Source organism: Dermacentor andersoni, chromosome 8, assembly GCF_023375885.2.
Source record: "Dermacentor andersoni chromosome 8, qqDerAnde1_hic_scaffold, whole genome shotgun sequence".
Lineage (NCBI taxonomy): Eukaryota > Metazoa > Arthropoda > Arachnida > Ixodida > Ixodidae > Dermacentor > Dermacentor andersoni.
In genome coordinates this window covers 157,373,241-157,389,830 of record NC_092821.1, presented here as the reverse complement: position 1 = coordinate 157,389,830, position 16,590 = coordinate 157,373,241, and the positions used below count along the sequence as shown (strand labels likewise).

General features: G+C 46.9%; 1 long non-coding RNA gene across 1 annotated transcript in view; it reads right to left on the bottom strand.

The window, feature by feature from the left end:
* LOC140219923 (uncharacterized) overlaps positions 1-15,796 on the bottom strand; it is a 264,088-nt gene extending 248,292 nt beyond the window's left edge. Inside the window, exon 1 of the long non-coding RNA XR_011896196.1 lies at positions 14,784-15,796. This is a non-coding gene — a long non-coding RNA (uncharacterized lncRNA). The remainder of the gene's footprint in view (positions 1-14,783) is intronic.
* Positions 15,797-16,590: the final 794 nt, after the last annotated feature.

Below are 16,590 nucleotides of genomic sequence, written 5' to 3'. Positions count from 1 at the left end.
CTCACACGAGCTCGATAGGATTAAATTCACAGTGGCGCGGTGGGAGCCTGAGTACAATGCAACCCCCCCCCCCCCTTTCAGCTGCATTGTCTACGATGTAGCTCAGAAAGTGTGGCTTTACAGATGGTACCAACTCAAACAGCAGATTTTTCACCATCCTTTCGCTGTAGGTGATGCTTTTGCTTTTGATCCACTCCCGTATTTTTCCTTCTTCCAAGCTGTCGTCGGCAATTTCTCTTCTCGCCGGGTATGGTAAGGTGCATTGTCCAAAACAACGACGCTACCAGCTGCCAACTTCTGCAGAACGCCATTAAACCATCCCTCGTAGCGATTGCCGTCCATTTCTTCGTGGTAGTCACATGTTTTTTGGCCTCGGAATACGTCTAAGCAGCCGTCGACGAAGCCATCCTCGCTGCCGATGTGCGCCACAATCAGGCGCTGGCCTTATCCAGAAGGTTGTTTCAGACCCGTCGACAGGCCATTTGCTCGAGCGTATAGGCGTCCACGCTTCTGCACCACGGTGTCAGTCCACACGATCGACCGAGTGTGTCCCGCCGTCACCCATGTCTCGTCCAGGAAAAAGATCTTTCGGCCTACCGCCCGGTAGCGCTACACGTCACGAAGGTAGCGATTCCACCATTCAGCGATGTAATCCCGGTCGATAAGCGGCGAATTGCGGCTCCTCTTCTCGTGCTTGAATCCGTCCTCGACAAGCAGGCGACGCAGAGTACACCGCTTCAGTGATTGGAGATTCATACGCTTCGAGAACTCGTTATCTTCTCGACCGTCGGTATCGTTGCGGTGAAAGCAATCGTGCAGACATGACCTCAGCGCGCACAACGTGAAGCTGTCATACTTCGTCCTGCGTCTTCTTTTCTGCGCATTTCGTGGGCGCTTTCGCGCGGGCGTCGACAGTTTGCCACCCGAAATATGCGACGCTCTGACCTGCCTCCTCACCTTGAACACTGTGCTTTCGCTGACACTGAGCATCTCGGCGACAAACTTGGTCGTGGCGTCGGCGCTGCATTCAGGCTCCCTGTTACGCCAATACGTGTAGCAGTGGAGGATCACATTGCGTGAATGGCTATTCAGGATATAGCAACTCTTGTTATTCTTGTCGAGGCTCCTTGGTGGTGTGGACATCGAGGCGACACAAGGCTCATTCGGCAACAAAGTCCAAAGTCAGCTCGCTGGGCTCCACGGCGGAAAACTCGCACGCAATGCCTTGCGCGAACTGGCGACATTGCAGGCTTGCAAAAAAAAAAAAAAAGAAAATAAATAAGGAGAAGGAAAAAATGGTGAAAACACAAAACTAAAAAATATAAATTTTATGCTATTTAAAACCAAGAGTATTCATTTAAAACGATGAATGAAGCATTCCTGTACCTGCCTGCCTCGGCCGTATTCTTGCCCCAGGTTTGTAATGGTTGCGATAAATGCATTGTCTTATATAAGTACTTTTTCAATAGCAACTGATTCATTTTAAGCTTGAGAAACGAGTAGCAGATACGCCGTGTACATGTGAACAAGCGCAAAAGCCTTGCAGAGCTGCTCTTTCTACTTTTGTCACTTGCAATGAAGCTAAAGAGCAGACGACGGGCAGCGTTGTAGAAGGCACGGGGTTATTTTTCAGTCGCTATCCGACATGTGTTGTAGCACATGAGAATTCTACTAAACCAGTCATCAAAATACAAAAGTCTTTATTTATACCGAGAATTACGCGTTTCAGGAGCACGATTTTTCGAGCGGGATTATTTTAGTTGTGGAGGCAATCTGCTGTCGCGCTTCGGTCATCTGGGCGGGGCCTCCCCTTTTTTCTAAGGCTGTATCCGACTATAGTAATGACTACGCCATCACCAATATGTCTAACGACAACTTGTAACGACTACGATTCATTACAAATGACTAAAACGCTTAGCAATGACCAGTAATGACTAATTATGACTGAAATGACTTGTAATGACTACTAATGACTAAGATATGACCAACATGTGTAACGACGGCTTGTAATGACCACAATTGATTACAAATGACCAAAAATGCTTAGTAGTGAGCAGTTATCACTGAAACGAAGAAGAGAGAGAGAAGAGACAAAGAGAAAGAGGCGAATGATAAGAGAAGGAAGAGTAGGCTTTCGCCAATCACTTCTTAAGAGAGATCTCAAGACACCCTGTAATTTTTTCCTGTTCTTCCTTCTTCCCGAACTCGTGCGGTCCATGGCAAGCGGAAGTTTATAGCGTGGGAAATTGACTTTTAAGCTGTTATACGACCTGGAGGAAAACCGATGCTGCTTGTTTCCTGAACCTAGTGCGCATAAGCAGTTCTATTAGAATTCCTGTTTTCATATCTATGTGTACATGGATCTTTTGATGTAAAATAAATTGATTTTATTCTGCAATGTCCTAATTTACAAATTATTTTTTACAGCCGGTGAGAGAAAAAGTGTTGACAATATTTGAAAGCAGCGCAAGAAATCTGAGTAAAGTAAAAAAAAATTGTAGGACGCTTAAGCTTCACCTTTAAGAGTGGAACGCGATAGCGTTCAACGACCCGTACTGCTTTTCATGCTCCCCGGAAACTGCAGCTTATGTAACCGTAAATTTTAGCGGGAAACGCTGGCTGCGAACGCTCTGCGCGAAGGCGAGCTTTCTGGTAGAAACGCGGCCTCCTGCGTGGGCCGATCTCCTGTTATTGTTTCGCACTTCTAATATTTCGGTCTGAGAAGAGCGACAAGAAAGGGGGTTAACCGAGGGGCCCGATTTTTATTAATGATATCATAAGAAGGCAACAAACACTGACACCAACGACAACATAGGGGAAATTAGTTGTGCTTAGTGAATGAAATAAAGAAACGATAAGTTAATGGAAATGAAAAAACAACTTGCCGCAGGTGGGGAACGATCCCACAACCTTCGCATTTCGCGTTCGATGCTCTACCAATTGAGCTACCGCGGCGCCGCTTCACCATCCACTTTCATGGGTATTTATGTTTCTTAGAAGAACCCTGGGAGTGTTAGCCAGCACCACCATTCACAGACCTTGGCAGTGGACGTGGAACGTCCTTTCTGCAGCAGGCGTGACGAGAACGTGATCTTTTTGGGTGAATAAAACTGGTCAATAAACCCACACATGTTCCTCAAGGCATAAATGTTGCCGGATTCGAGACCCTCGTTATGTAATAAACAAAAGGAAAGGGGGCTTAGCGAGGGGCCCGATTTTTATTAGTCATATCATGAGAAGCCAACAAACACTGACACCTATAGGAGAACATAGGGGAAATTACTTGTGCTTAATAAATGAAATAAAGAAACGATAAATTAATGGAAATGAAAGTGGATGAAGAAGCAACTTGCCGCAGGTGGGGAAGTTGTTTTTTCATCCACTTTCCTTTTGCCAACGCCAGACGCGGGATGTCGGAATTCCTGCGACACGGGCTCCTTAACGCTATCGCGTTAAAACAGAGACACATGAGTGCTACGTGTGACCTTTGTCTTCTTGCGCTACAGATGAATGTGTTCAGCTTTTACCACATAGCCTAATTTTCGTTTCAGACCAGCTGCATATTTACATGATATTTGTTATTTTATAAGGATTATGTGGCGCGCGATAGAAAACTCAAACAGGACCTAAGTTCCGAGGAAAATGGAGACTAGAAGTGATAAACAGTGGTAGAAAAAGGAATATCGGCTGCACTTAACGTGCCGAACAAAGAAAATTCTCTTCGTGAGGGCGGGAACTGCCCTCGCAAAGAGAATAGCGCTTTCAAAGCGTTGGCTTCAGCGACAGCCCTGGTTCGCCCCCATTATTCGTGACGATAGATATTTGTCTTTACACATCAAATTTTTGTACAGTGGAACAGAAAAAAGTGAAGTAACAGAAAAGCATCAACAGAATACAGAACTTTTTCTGTGCCTCAAGATGGATAATTGTTTTACACATACACTTTCTCTAATATAACACAGAAAATATTAAAATAAGAGAAAAATTTAGAACAGACAACAGAACTTTTTGACTAATACAAAACAGATAACTGGCTTTAAACATAAACGTTCTGGTGATGTAAAAGAGAAAGAACTTGTTAAATAACAGAAAAAACAATAATAGAACACAGAGCTTTACAGAACTTTTCTGGCAAGGCAGCTGCGAGAAAATTTCAGTTTTTTAAAGGAAATATTTTTTACAGTGTGGGTTATCAGTTATCAGATCACCACTAGGCGCGATACGGGGCTGCCTTGTACGAAATTTTCAGAGAGGGATACATAATTCTATGCGGAATAAACATTTCCAGTCAGATTGCGCGCTCGAGCTCGAGCGCACGTTGGTGTCGCGAGTTCTATAATTTACGCGAGAGAGAGAGAGAGAGAGAGGAAAGGGGAAAGGCAGGGAGGTTAACCAGAGAAAAGGATCCGGTTGGCTACCCTACGCTGGGGAGAGAGGGGAGGGGGAGGTAAAGTGGTAACAAAGTAGAGATAAGGAAAGGAAGGAGAATAGACACAGAATCACAATCGGTCACTGTCACTGAATACTGTCATCGCACAGCACAGTGACACTTGAAGCACTGTCAACACCTGTTCAGGCTACAGCCGCCTGTCCAATTCTGTCGCCCTCAAGAACCGCAACATTGCACTCGTCGCCCTCTGCTGCGAAGGCTTATGATGGCGGTATTTTAAAATAAGTTCCTCTGTGAGAGGTCTTTGGTCAAAGCGCGCTATCGCGGTTGCGAGTGATTGTCTCTGTAAATTATATCGAGGACAGTCACAAAGAAGGTGTTGAAAAGTCTCCTCGTCACCACAGTCCTCACACGAGGCGTCGTCGGCCCATCCAATTCGGTAAGCGAAAGACTTGGTGAAAGCCACCCCTAGCCATAGTCGACAAAGCAGGGTAGCTTCGCGACGGCAGAGTCCAGGTGGAATACAAAGGCGTAGAGAGGAGTCAAGATTGTGGAGTCGGTAGTCGTGAAAACTTCCAGCGTTCCACAAGGAGAACGTGATGTCACGGCTGATCAATCGAAGTTTTCGAGCGGCATCTGTCCATGATAACGGTATCGGCTCCTCTTCGTCCCCTTGAAGAGCCGACCGAGCAGCGTTATCAGCGTGTTCGTTCCCTATGACTCCGCAGTGACTTGGAAGCCACTGAAATGTCACGTGGGGTCCTTTATCAGTTAAGGTATGAATGAGTTCTCTAATCTCAAATACCAGTTGTTCGTGTGGTCCGCGCCGCAGGGCCGATAGCAGAGATTGCAGTGCAGCCTTCGAGTCACTGAATATTGACCATCTTCGAGGTTGTTCTTGGCTGACGAGACGAAGTGCAGCGCGAAGGGCTGCAAGTTCCGCGGCCATCGGTGTCGTTGGGTGACATGTCTTGAAACTGATGGTGGTGGCTTTCGCTGGGAAGACCACGGCTCCAGAGGAACACTGGAGAGTTGCCGATCCATCAGTATAAATATGTACGTGTTCGGCGTACCTCTCGTGCAAAAGGAGCAGAGTTGTTTAAGAGCAGGTGATGACAGCTCAGATTTTTTCCTGATTCCTGGTACGGTGAGGTGTACTGCGGGTCGAGCCAAACACCATGGAGGAATCGATGGCTTAGTTGCGGGGGTGAAGCCTGATGGGAGGCAGGTATAACACTTCGAAATCGTAGTACAAAATGCTGCCTGCGGCCTTTCTGACGGTAGTGTTGCCAGATGGTGGGAACAGGCACGGGCAACGTGCCTAATGTGCACTCTCAACACCTCTACCGCAAGGTGTGTTTGTATAGGTTGGTCCCGAGCAATCGTAATAGTCGCTGCTGTCGATGTGCATTTTGGCAAACCAAGATAAACCCTGAGAGCCCGAGCTTGAATAGCCTGTAGAGCACGGAGATTTGTCTGGCAGGTGTTGGTCAGTAAGGGCAAACTGTATCTCAAGAAGCCCAGAAAAAGAGCCCTGTACAATTCCAACATTGCATGCACTGACATTCCCCAAGTCTTTCCTCCCAGAAACTTGAAAAGTTGGGAGATTGCTGTCAGGCGCTTTTTCAAGTAGGTCACGTGCGGGCTCCATGACAGATCTCTATCAATGATTATGCCAAGAAATTTGTGAGTCTTCTCATAAGAAATTATCTGGCCATTTATTGATATGGCGTAGGGTGTCATTGGTTTGCGAGTGAACGCCAGCAGTGCACATTTGTCTGACGAGATTTCAAGACCTTGGTTGCGGAGGTATATAGCTGTTAGAGTAGCAGCTTTTTGAAGTCTTGCACGTATCTGAGGACGTGTCAGATTGTCAGTCAGATTGCGCGCTCGATCTCGAGCGCGCGTTGGTGTCGCGAGTTCTATAATTTACGCGAGAATTTACAGTGAAGTATGCATAAAAAAAGCCTCATGAAGTTTCGCCCCAAAGGCGAAGCATCGGCTGTGCTAGCAAATTAGTGCAGGTATTTACGAAGTAAGGACAATAGTTTTATCGGCCGCCTAAACGTATAAACGGAGGCATACTAGCTAACGAACAAAGCATGTTGTCACGCGCGCACAAGCTAACCTGAACACATCTCACTCGATGATGGCGGAAACGCGCTGTCAAAACGCTGGAGTAAAGAAACGCGGCAGCAGCAGCGAGCGAATGGACCTTCGTGCTGCGTCTCGCATGAATGCGGACTAAAAATTGTGGGGATTCTGATTATGAGGCACGCCGTAGTGGAGGACTCCGGAAAGTTCGACCACCTGGGATTCTTTAACGTGCACTTAAATCTAAGTACTCGGGTTTTTCGCATTGCGCCCCCATCGAAATGCGGCCGCCGTGGCCAGGATTCGATCCCGCGACCTTGTGCTCAGCAGCCCAGCACCATAGCCACTGAGCAACCACGGCAGGTATGAATGCGAACAAAGCCGTGAAAACACACCGCGCCGCAGACTCTGTCCCCGTCGCAGATGGCTTTCAAGATAGACATCGTCGCGGGCGCCCGGGCTGTCCAGAGTAGAAAGCGCGCCCCTCCCTCCCCTCCACCTGGAGCCTTGCGCGCGGCAGAAGACGGCGCGCTCCCTCCCCGCTTTCCTCTGTCGCGTGCTCGACATTGTGTCGTAATCGCTGGCTCACTCTCGCTCGCCTTCACTGCACATACAGCGTACGGCGCGTGGCGACGATGTTATCGCCCTTGGATTTTATGCGGAACCTCACGGTGACGGCAGAAACGCGCCTGGAGTGTCCATACCATTGCTATCGTAATAAAAGATGCTGATCCTACACGCCGTGAGAATTGCTTTCAGCGCAGCTTTTATTGGTGTTGCGAGGAACGCTGTTTTTGTTTAGTGACCGTGTGAACGTGCAGACAACACGATAAAGTTGCGCACATTTCCACCGAGAAACGCTTTGCTCAACGCCATGACGGCGACTGCATGACGACAGTGTAATGACGACGACGGGATCATGGCGATGATACTACCACGATGGTATGACGACGACGCAATGACGTCGATGGCATGATAATAATCGAATGACGACAGCATGATTACGACGGCGTGGCGACGACGGCGGTGAAATGGCGAGGATGAAATGACGACGATGCAATAACGGCGATCTAGTGAACATGCTGGAACAACGAAGAGAGCGTCACAACTAATGTATGATCAAGGTGCAATGAAGGCCACGACATGACGATGACGGCATGACGACGGCGCTTCTATAGTGGAGCTCGCGACCCCACTTGCTTACGTACATCACCTGTCACCCTGAGCTGCGTCGACTTGCACTACAGCCGGTGCTCGTTTTTACTACGCCTGGCACCCGCCATTTGCGCAAAACAGTAGCAATGAGCAGCCAGCTCTCACAACGTGGGGGAAGAGGCAAAGAGTTCCTCACTTTATTAACGGATGAATTCAGTTCACAGACTCAGTTTCGAAGACAGTGGCCGCTGCTGTCATTATGCATTGAGCGTTGCTTGCTTTTCTGGGCACAAGTTTACCCAATAAAGTGTTAGATTCCTAACTCACACAGGTGGCAATGTTTCTAGTTCAACAGGGTCAATACAACGTGACAATAATATTTAAGAGTGCTGCGCCATATCTTCGGGTCGTTACTATAGCTTGACTCGAACGGAAGAGTAAAAAAACACAGTGATAGATAAGGATAGGATAGGAATAACTTTAATAAAGTGCCGGCAAACGACGATTTAACGAGTCGTGACGCTGGCCAAGCGTCGACCCGGGGTTATACTCTACTCTGCACTAGCCCCGTTGGGCCCGTTTGTAGTGGGTCACGAGGCTTGTGATAATTTTTCAAAGAAAAGCTACGAACATCTTTCACATGTGTAGTTTTCTTAGTGCCACCGTCTTCAGAGTAAAACGTACGCAGGTTTCGGAACTAGAATAGATAAAAAGAAGCGCAGTGCGCGAGAAAATTCAGTCCGTTTCGGGCTCAGTGCAGTTTGGATAAAATGAATATTGTCGGCTTGGACATTCGCTTCCTCTGTGCCACTTTCCTTTCGACCTCGTTGTTATTCGTTATTTTTTCTTTAAGACTGAAAAAATTCAATTTCCGCAGCTAGCCCATCTTACAGTGACGTCGCCTTTCTTTGCATATCAGCAAGCTACTTCCTGCTTCCTTCGCTTGCATTGGAAATGTCAGCGGCACCGAATTTCCATACTGCGAGTCCCACAGGCCTGCCTATAGGGACGCCTACCTTACGGCGAGTTCCACACCCTATCAGCTTGTGTTCTTTCTTTACATCTAGCATCTGCACCGGAGACCTTTTCTTAAGAACAGGGTTCACTCAAGGAATAATACATCGCTGGCCGAAGGAAGTATAGGTGTGTTCTGTTCTCGGTCCGACCTTGTGTACCAGGATCGCACAAAACGCGCTTCGAAAAACCGCTTGCACGTAAAAACTTGAAAGCGCGAGTTCTTCTGCGAAAAACGATACTTCTTTTAAAACTAGCGCTAATGTTTAGTAACTGTAGAATAAACAAAAATGATATTCGTGTAAACGACTAAAAAAGGAAGTTTTCGATTTCTAATATGCAGTTAATTTGCTTTAATCTAATGGACTGCGTGATAATTAGGACACGGGTCCTAACGAAAAAAAGTTTTTTATGAAACATTGACTGCAGGCCACTGTTGATCAGTGTTCGTCGTAGGCAGCACAGAACTCGCCACGGTAGTCGTTCTGGGCCTATGGCGTCGTGCTGCTGAGCAATACGTCGCGGGTGCGATTACTGGAGGCGGCCGCCGCACTGTTTTGTGGTTGTGCTGTGGTTTCGCGCTAAAAAATTCCGTCTGGTCAGATGAAACTGGAGCCCCAACTTGGGCCTCTCTCATAGCACCGTGCAGCTTCGGCGCGCTACACTGCATAATTTGATTTAACCAGCGCAATCCAGTGGTCGCAGCAGATAGCCGAAAACAGCAAAAACAACAGCAAAGAGACATGTGCATTAACACGTAATAAAAGCATGAATTTGAATTGACAGTCTCCAGACACGCTTAAACGGCAGAAACAAGCCCTTCTTAAGGGCTCTCACCCAACCCTTAAATTCTGAAGTCGTTTTGAAAAAGATTCTCTTACGCAATAACCAGGTGCGATTGACCATCACCGCGGCAATCATTTGGCTGTCATTTCTATTTCTATCACAAATGGAGGCTGCCCGTGAGCCGACGATACAGAAATTTCGCATTAGAGATGATGTGTGAATACGAACCTAGGGGCCGATTTCCCCAAACTTTTCGTTCGTAAGTGCGCTTTACCACTGGCCGGCCGCCTTAGGTGATGCTGCGACCAGCAGTATCGCACTTGGCTGTAATTAGGTCTTAGGACATTTGAAGCATGCCGTGCGGCACTTCATCCTAAAGCCTCTTCAATGCCGCGACTGTATGAAACAGACATGGGAGCAGCGTCTGCGAGAAACAGGCACTGTGCACCCGCTGCTGCGAGCCTCGCGCTGCAGATATATGGGGCACCACTGTCATGAAATGTTCAAATGGCAACGGGTCTCATGAGGCTTCATCGAAGAATTACCCGCATATTAAGAAAGGCACTCACGAAGAATGAATTGTTGGGCTAGTTGTCTTGCGTTGGTGATGATCGACGAAAATTAGGGCAACAACAAAACACACATACACAGGAAGGGAAAACAAACGCAAGCGCTACACACAACTGTTTATCAGCGAACGGGTATCAAATATACAGGGTGTTTCACGTAACTTGAACCAAGGATTTAAAAAAAATATAGTTAACCGCAACCGAATGAAACGAACTACATATGGTTGGCCGTCATGTAGCGCTCCTTAGGTTATATTTATATTGCACTTAATTAGCTAATTAACTAAGATCAATTATGCAAGCATTTAATTTTCACTTTAGGGCCAAGTGCTCTTCGTTACGTTGTAAAGGGTGTTCCAAAACTACCGATCCAATATTTTGTGGAAATGTACATGCTGCGAGGGTTTCTTTTTCGGCGTATAAGGAAATATGAGCAGTAAGAAACAGCGCTAAACAACAGGACGAGTGAAGGGACACAGGCAACAGCGCTGACTAACAACCAAAGTCATTATTCTTTCAGTCAGCATATATATACTCCGCCGCTATCTCAAAGCACAGAATCAAGAGAAATAAAAATTAAATTATGGGGTTTTACGTGCCAAAACCACTTTCTGATTATGAGGCACGCCGCAGTGTGGGACTCCGGAAATTTCGACCACCTGGGGTTCTTTAACGTGCACCTAAATCTAAGTACACGGGTGTTTTCGCATTTCGCCCCCATCGAAATGCGGCCGCCGTGGCCGGGATTCGATCCCGCGACCTCGTGCTCAGCAGCCCAGCACGAAATCAACAGAATTGGGCATGCGCAGAGGGGCATTGCATCCAAACCTAGCCTAGCATCCAAACCTCTTACGGGGGTGAATGAATATAAGTACCTCGGTGTTACAATAGCCAGTAACCTTAGTTGGAACTCGCACATCTAACATTTTTGCGACTCAGCTTTTAAGAAGCTTTGCTACCTCAGGCATAAATTAAAACAGGCTCCCTCTGAAACCCGTCTTACTCCTACATCTGTCTTGTCCATCCTAAACTCGAGTATGCAGCTATTGTATGGGATCCCTGTACTAAAACTAACATCGATGCGCTAGAAATGATACAAAGTAAAGCAATAAGGTTCATCGTCTCTAAATATCGCTCAAGTGATTCCCCAAGTCAGTTAATGGCTAAACACAATATTCAGTCTTTGCAACTAAGAAGAAAAATTCACAGGCTTATATTTCTCTTTTTACTGAGTAACAATAAACTATCTCTTTCTCCCGAACCTTGCATAACACCCCTTACTGTTCGCCAAACAAGACATCGCCACGCTGCCTCATTTACGCCTTACAATGGTAGAACCCAAGTCTTTATGTCTTCCTTTTTCCCTCGAACAGTAACGGAATGGAATAGCCTACCTCATAAAAAACTTCTCAGCACTGACTCAATAGAGTCTATTACTTTCTAATATTAGTGCTTGTTGTTACGAAATCTCGTTTCAATTTGTATCGTTGTGCAATATTTATTGATTTACACGTTGTAGTAATTTTGAATTATGCACTCCTCTTTTTCTATTACATTTCCAGTGATTTGAAATTGTGCTTAAGAAACAGTGTTTCAATTTGTATCTGCCACTCTATGCATTATTTAGGTGCTTCACTCATTATGCATTTGTACTTTCTATGACATTTTTCCGGAGCTTCTTTTTTTACTCCTTCGTCAATCTATTGTGTTTTCTTTTTTTGTATGTACCTTTCCCCTCCTGCCTGTGCCTTCTAAGGCCTGCAGTATTCCTAAATAATTAAAATCAAAATAAATAAATGCGATAGGAAGGCAATCTCCTTCGGAAGGAGGTAGAGGGAAGAATTACACAGGCTTCGCCGCTAACATGAATGTAGAAAGCTTCGGAAATAAGGCGTGCGCGGTCATCGCGGTATTTTGACAAGTAGGTCACATCCTTGAAAGACGGCTTGCAACCGCATTCATTGCAATGCAGTGATAACCGACTATCTTTAGCTCGTTTTTGAACTTTGAGTGCTCGCGCATGCGGTCATTGATGCACCGCCCGATTTGGCCGATATAGAAACGCTTGCATGGAAAGGGAATCTTATACAACCTGCAGTCAAAACAGTCACCAACGAACCTGTCTGTGCTGCTTTTTACAACTTTTTTTATTGTTCTCGGTTACCCGATTGACTTGATGGCACAGGCCACCTAACTTATTTTTGGCAGTGAACAGCAACCTGACGCCTGGCCTGCTGACAACCTTTCTGAGATATGCGCAACCTGGTGCACATATGGTATAACCACAACCATTTGCCGTGAGCGATTCTCAGATTGAGCAGCTCCCGACTGCTTTCCTTTAATGCTTGTTGCGAGGCTTTCAGCGATGCTGGTCAAAAGAGGTATCGGGAAACCTGCGAGCTTCAGCCTGGCTACTTACTTTTCGAAGCTTGCATCCACTTGTTGGTCGCAAGACCTGATGAGGGCCGCCTTCATGCAAGATCTTGCAATACCGCGCTTGTCTATCTTTGAGTGTGCGGACGAAAAGGGAAGAAGGCGGCCCCTTTTCGTCCGTGAGAGCGAGGAGCGTAACCCCATCATACATGATTGCTTGAGAGCGATAGCTCCAAGTTTACGAAACGGAGCTTGTCTGACGGATGCTCCGTGGTCGATTCAAAGGAATCTAAAACTATGTGCAATAGGTCAAACATTATAGCAGCAGCACGCTGCACGTCAATAGTGTTAGTATTGTAAAAAATCAAAAGGTCATCGACGTATCGCATCACTTGTACAGTGCTTGTGTGGCTGAGCTTACTTCCAAGATTGCGGTCATAGCTGGCTAATAAAATATCATTAAGAACAGGGGCTATACATGAACCGATGCACACATCTTTCTTCTGTATAAAACGCTTATCCTCCATGGAAACAAAAGTGGAAAGCATGTAAAACCTTAAAAGGTGTAAAAACTTGTCGACATTGATACCACATGCATTCTGAAACCTAAGAACACCATATTTGTCCACCAATGGCCGACTTCAATGCATACATCTTCTTGAGGCAAAGAGTAATACAAGTTCTTGATGTCCACGGAAAAGGCTCGGACAGCCTTTGGACATTGGCAAGCCGTCTTTCAAAGATGTGACCTGCCTGTCAAAATACCGCGATGACCGCGCACGCCTTACTTCCGAAGCTTTCCACATTCATGTTAGCGGCGAAACGTGTGTAATCCTTCCCTCTATTTCTCTCCTTCCGAAAGAGGTTGCCTTCCTATCGCATTAATTGCAACCCCCCCCCCCCCCCCCCTTTCGCTAGCGCATGCCCAATTCTGTTCATTCTGTGGTTTGAGATAACGGCGGAGTATATATATGCGGACTGAAAGCATAAATACGCTTTGGTTGTTAGTCAGCGCTGTTGTCTGTGTCCCTTCACTCGTACTGTTGTTTGGCGCTGTTTTTTATTGCTCGTAATCATGAACCAACCAGCGCAAATGCGTATTCTTCTGCAGTATAAAGAAAGCTGATATAGAGAAAGGAGATATAGAGAAACCATAGAGAAAGGAATACAACAAGAGCGGACACTCCCATAGAGCCCAGCGGCCGAATTGACTTCAGCGCACCAAGCCGTGGGCGTTAATACCTGAAGCACACTTCCGGTTTCGGTTTTGTGCGCGCGCGTTTTGAATACTAGCTAGAATACGTGCGAAAGTGGTGAATGGGTGGCATTACAAACAAAAGCAGTTCGTATTTACACACACGGCGTAGAAAATACCCGACTCATCCCAAGCAATACCGTACATAGCACAAACATTCTAATTCCAAGCATTCCCCTCTTCCCAAGACTTATTTCCTGCACTTTAATAGCACGAATGCGCGGGCTACGGCGCGGTTCGCAAACGTGGCTACAACCGACGCGATAGTACGCTACGAATACACACAGCTGGCCACAACACAGGCTCTCAACCAGAGCATGCTGGACGCTCGCAGAATTCCTTCTACTCGTACTCAAGACGAATGCGTGGGTGCCGTTCAGAAGACAGAATTTTCGAGTTACTAGTTCCTGGCGTTTGAGCTCCTTGGCTTATCTCTTGTGCGTTCTGCAGACGCAAGCAACGCACTCCCGTGTCTTCACTCTTGACGATTGCTCGTCGCGTTTTCGGCAAGCGTGGGCACCGAAAGAAGGCTTAAATTGTTGCGGGGACATAAAAATTGCCACAAACTTGTCGCAGTAAGATACAGTTTGCGCCAAACTAACTTTGTCACCACGGCCGAGCTGCTTTTTGCTGCGTCACAACAGGCGCGGCGAGCGGGCCTCATAACATAAAGGTACCGAAAAAATTTTCAACAATGTTTGGCGTCAGAGAAAGCGCCATGAACTTGTCAGTGCAATAAAGCGCGAAACCACGCACCACGGCCGAGCTGATTTTCGCTAACCGCGTCACAGCGCCAGGCGCGCCCACTGCGCTTGAAAGGTACCCCAAAAAGTAATTAAATTAGTTTCAATAATGTTGGCAGTCAGAGAAAGCGCCAAAACTTGTCGCAGTAAAATTCAGTACAAGCGAAACAGCGTCACGGCACCCTGTGCGACAAGCGTGCCCAAAAACTACCGAAATTAGTTAAAATATTGGGACTCATAGAAAGCGTCGCAAACATCTTCCAGTACAATTCATTAATTCAAATTAACTGCTCCACGACGGCCACGTTGTTTTTCGTTAACTGCGTCACAGGTCTAGCCTAGGTGCAGAGCAGTAAGCCTAATTGCTTGAAGTGCGTCGCAGACTGTCGAACAAAGTTTCTCACCTTGCCGTAGTCCAATAGTGCAGTGGTGCCATGTCGAAGTTCCGAAGGAACGCAATAATTCGCCGGGAGGCCACCAAACCAGGCTAAATCCCAAAATAGAAAAACAGGCAGACGGGTGCCCGAACAGTCCAACGCTCAGATTCGCGGCCGGTCTCTCTCGCTTCGGCGGTGTCTGACGAATGACGCAAACACCTGGCTCGTCATTCGCCGGTTCGCCTGTCGCTAGGCAACCGAAGTAAGCCGCTAAGTTTAATTTTAATTTATACGCAGATATTTTTACTTTTTTCCCGGGAAAGAATTAAAAAAAATAAAACAATTTCTGTTAATCTCATTTCCCATTCTTTTTTTTTTTTTTTTACGATGCTCGCGGCCCCAATTCGTCGGCGTTAATACTATAGCGTGACGTGTTTCCTGTGTCCAATTTTCGCCGACTGTCCGCTCTTGTTCTTGTTCGTGTCCGCACTTTCTCTATGATAAAACCAAGTGACTGCATTCATGCGCTACCGTATTGTAGCGCTCTCAACCGTGCGTCGAGTGAAAGAACCGTGCGCGCGTACCGTGGCGCAGTGAACGTCCGCGGCTCTAGGCATTGGCTTGGCAGTGAGTCAGCCAGGAGTCAGCATCTTTGACGGTGGCACACGGAAAGCAAGCGCCGTCGTCCCTGATAAGCGATAGGCTCGACCAATGCCTCCTTTACTAGATGCCAGCCGCGTTGCTCGCTTTCCCATTGCGGCGGCTGTTACGTTAGTTGAGGTTAGTTCAGCATAAATTCCGTGAGGCGGCGCTCGTTGCCTTTTCAACTTCCGGCGGATGTGGCAGCGGCGGCTGAATGCTCCGCCGGTGCTTTATATGCGCGGGCGTCTGTTAGCGAGCGTTATCGCGGGCCTCCGAGATGACAACAGACGCCATGGTAATCTCAAAGGCCGCAGAACGTGATCTAGGTTGCAGACGTCCGCCACAAGCGGCGCTCGTTGCCTTTTCGCGGAGGAGAGAAAAGGGAGAGGGCCAGCAACCGAGTTTACGGACAACGCGGCTGGCAACTAGTAAAGGAGGCATTGGCTCGACGCGCGGCTTAGAGTGGTGCAGCGAAGCTCAGTCACGTGGTTTTATTTCATATTTCGCGGGCTTTCCTTAAAGGCCGGACAAAAATCGCCACGCAGCCTGCGTGTCGCCACAAGAAATTGGATCGGTCGTTTTGGAATGTCCTCTAGAACGTAATGAAACGCGCTTGGCCGTAAAGTGAACATTAAATATTTTACATAATTGATCTTAGCAGGCACGTACACAGGATTTCTTTTCGGGAGGGGGGGCAACCCAAGGTAACTTTTCTATGCAAATGAGGGGGGGTAGCTTTACTAGTACAAATGTGAATAACGCCCACCATTCGCCATGAAAACGCGTAAATCCGCAAAAGAGAAATGAAATAAGGTGTTCTTCACTTGGCAAACAAGGAACCACATCAAATGGACTCGTACAGGAAAGAAGCGTAGGAAGGACACTGCAAAGAACCAGTAAACAAGCGAAAATGTAAAATAAAGATTTCTGTAGTAGAATACAACTTTAAAAAAAAAACAGCAGTTGGCAACCAAGGCACACGGACAGCGCGGGGCTGTGTTATTCCGCCAGTCAATCGAAGAAGCAAACAAAGTCGTCGTCATGCGGCCTTTTCAAAATGGCGTCGTACTTGAAACCTCCGAAGCGTCTGCTGTTTTTGAAGTCTTTTCATCGACGGAAGCAATGAGGTGTGCAATAGACATGGGCAAAGTGTATCAAATGACGTGATTTCTGGTGAATAAACAGTTGGAAG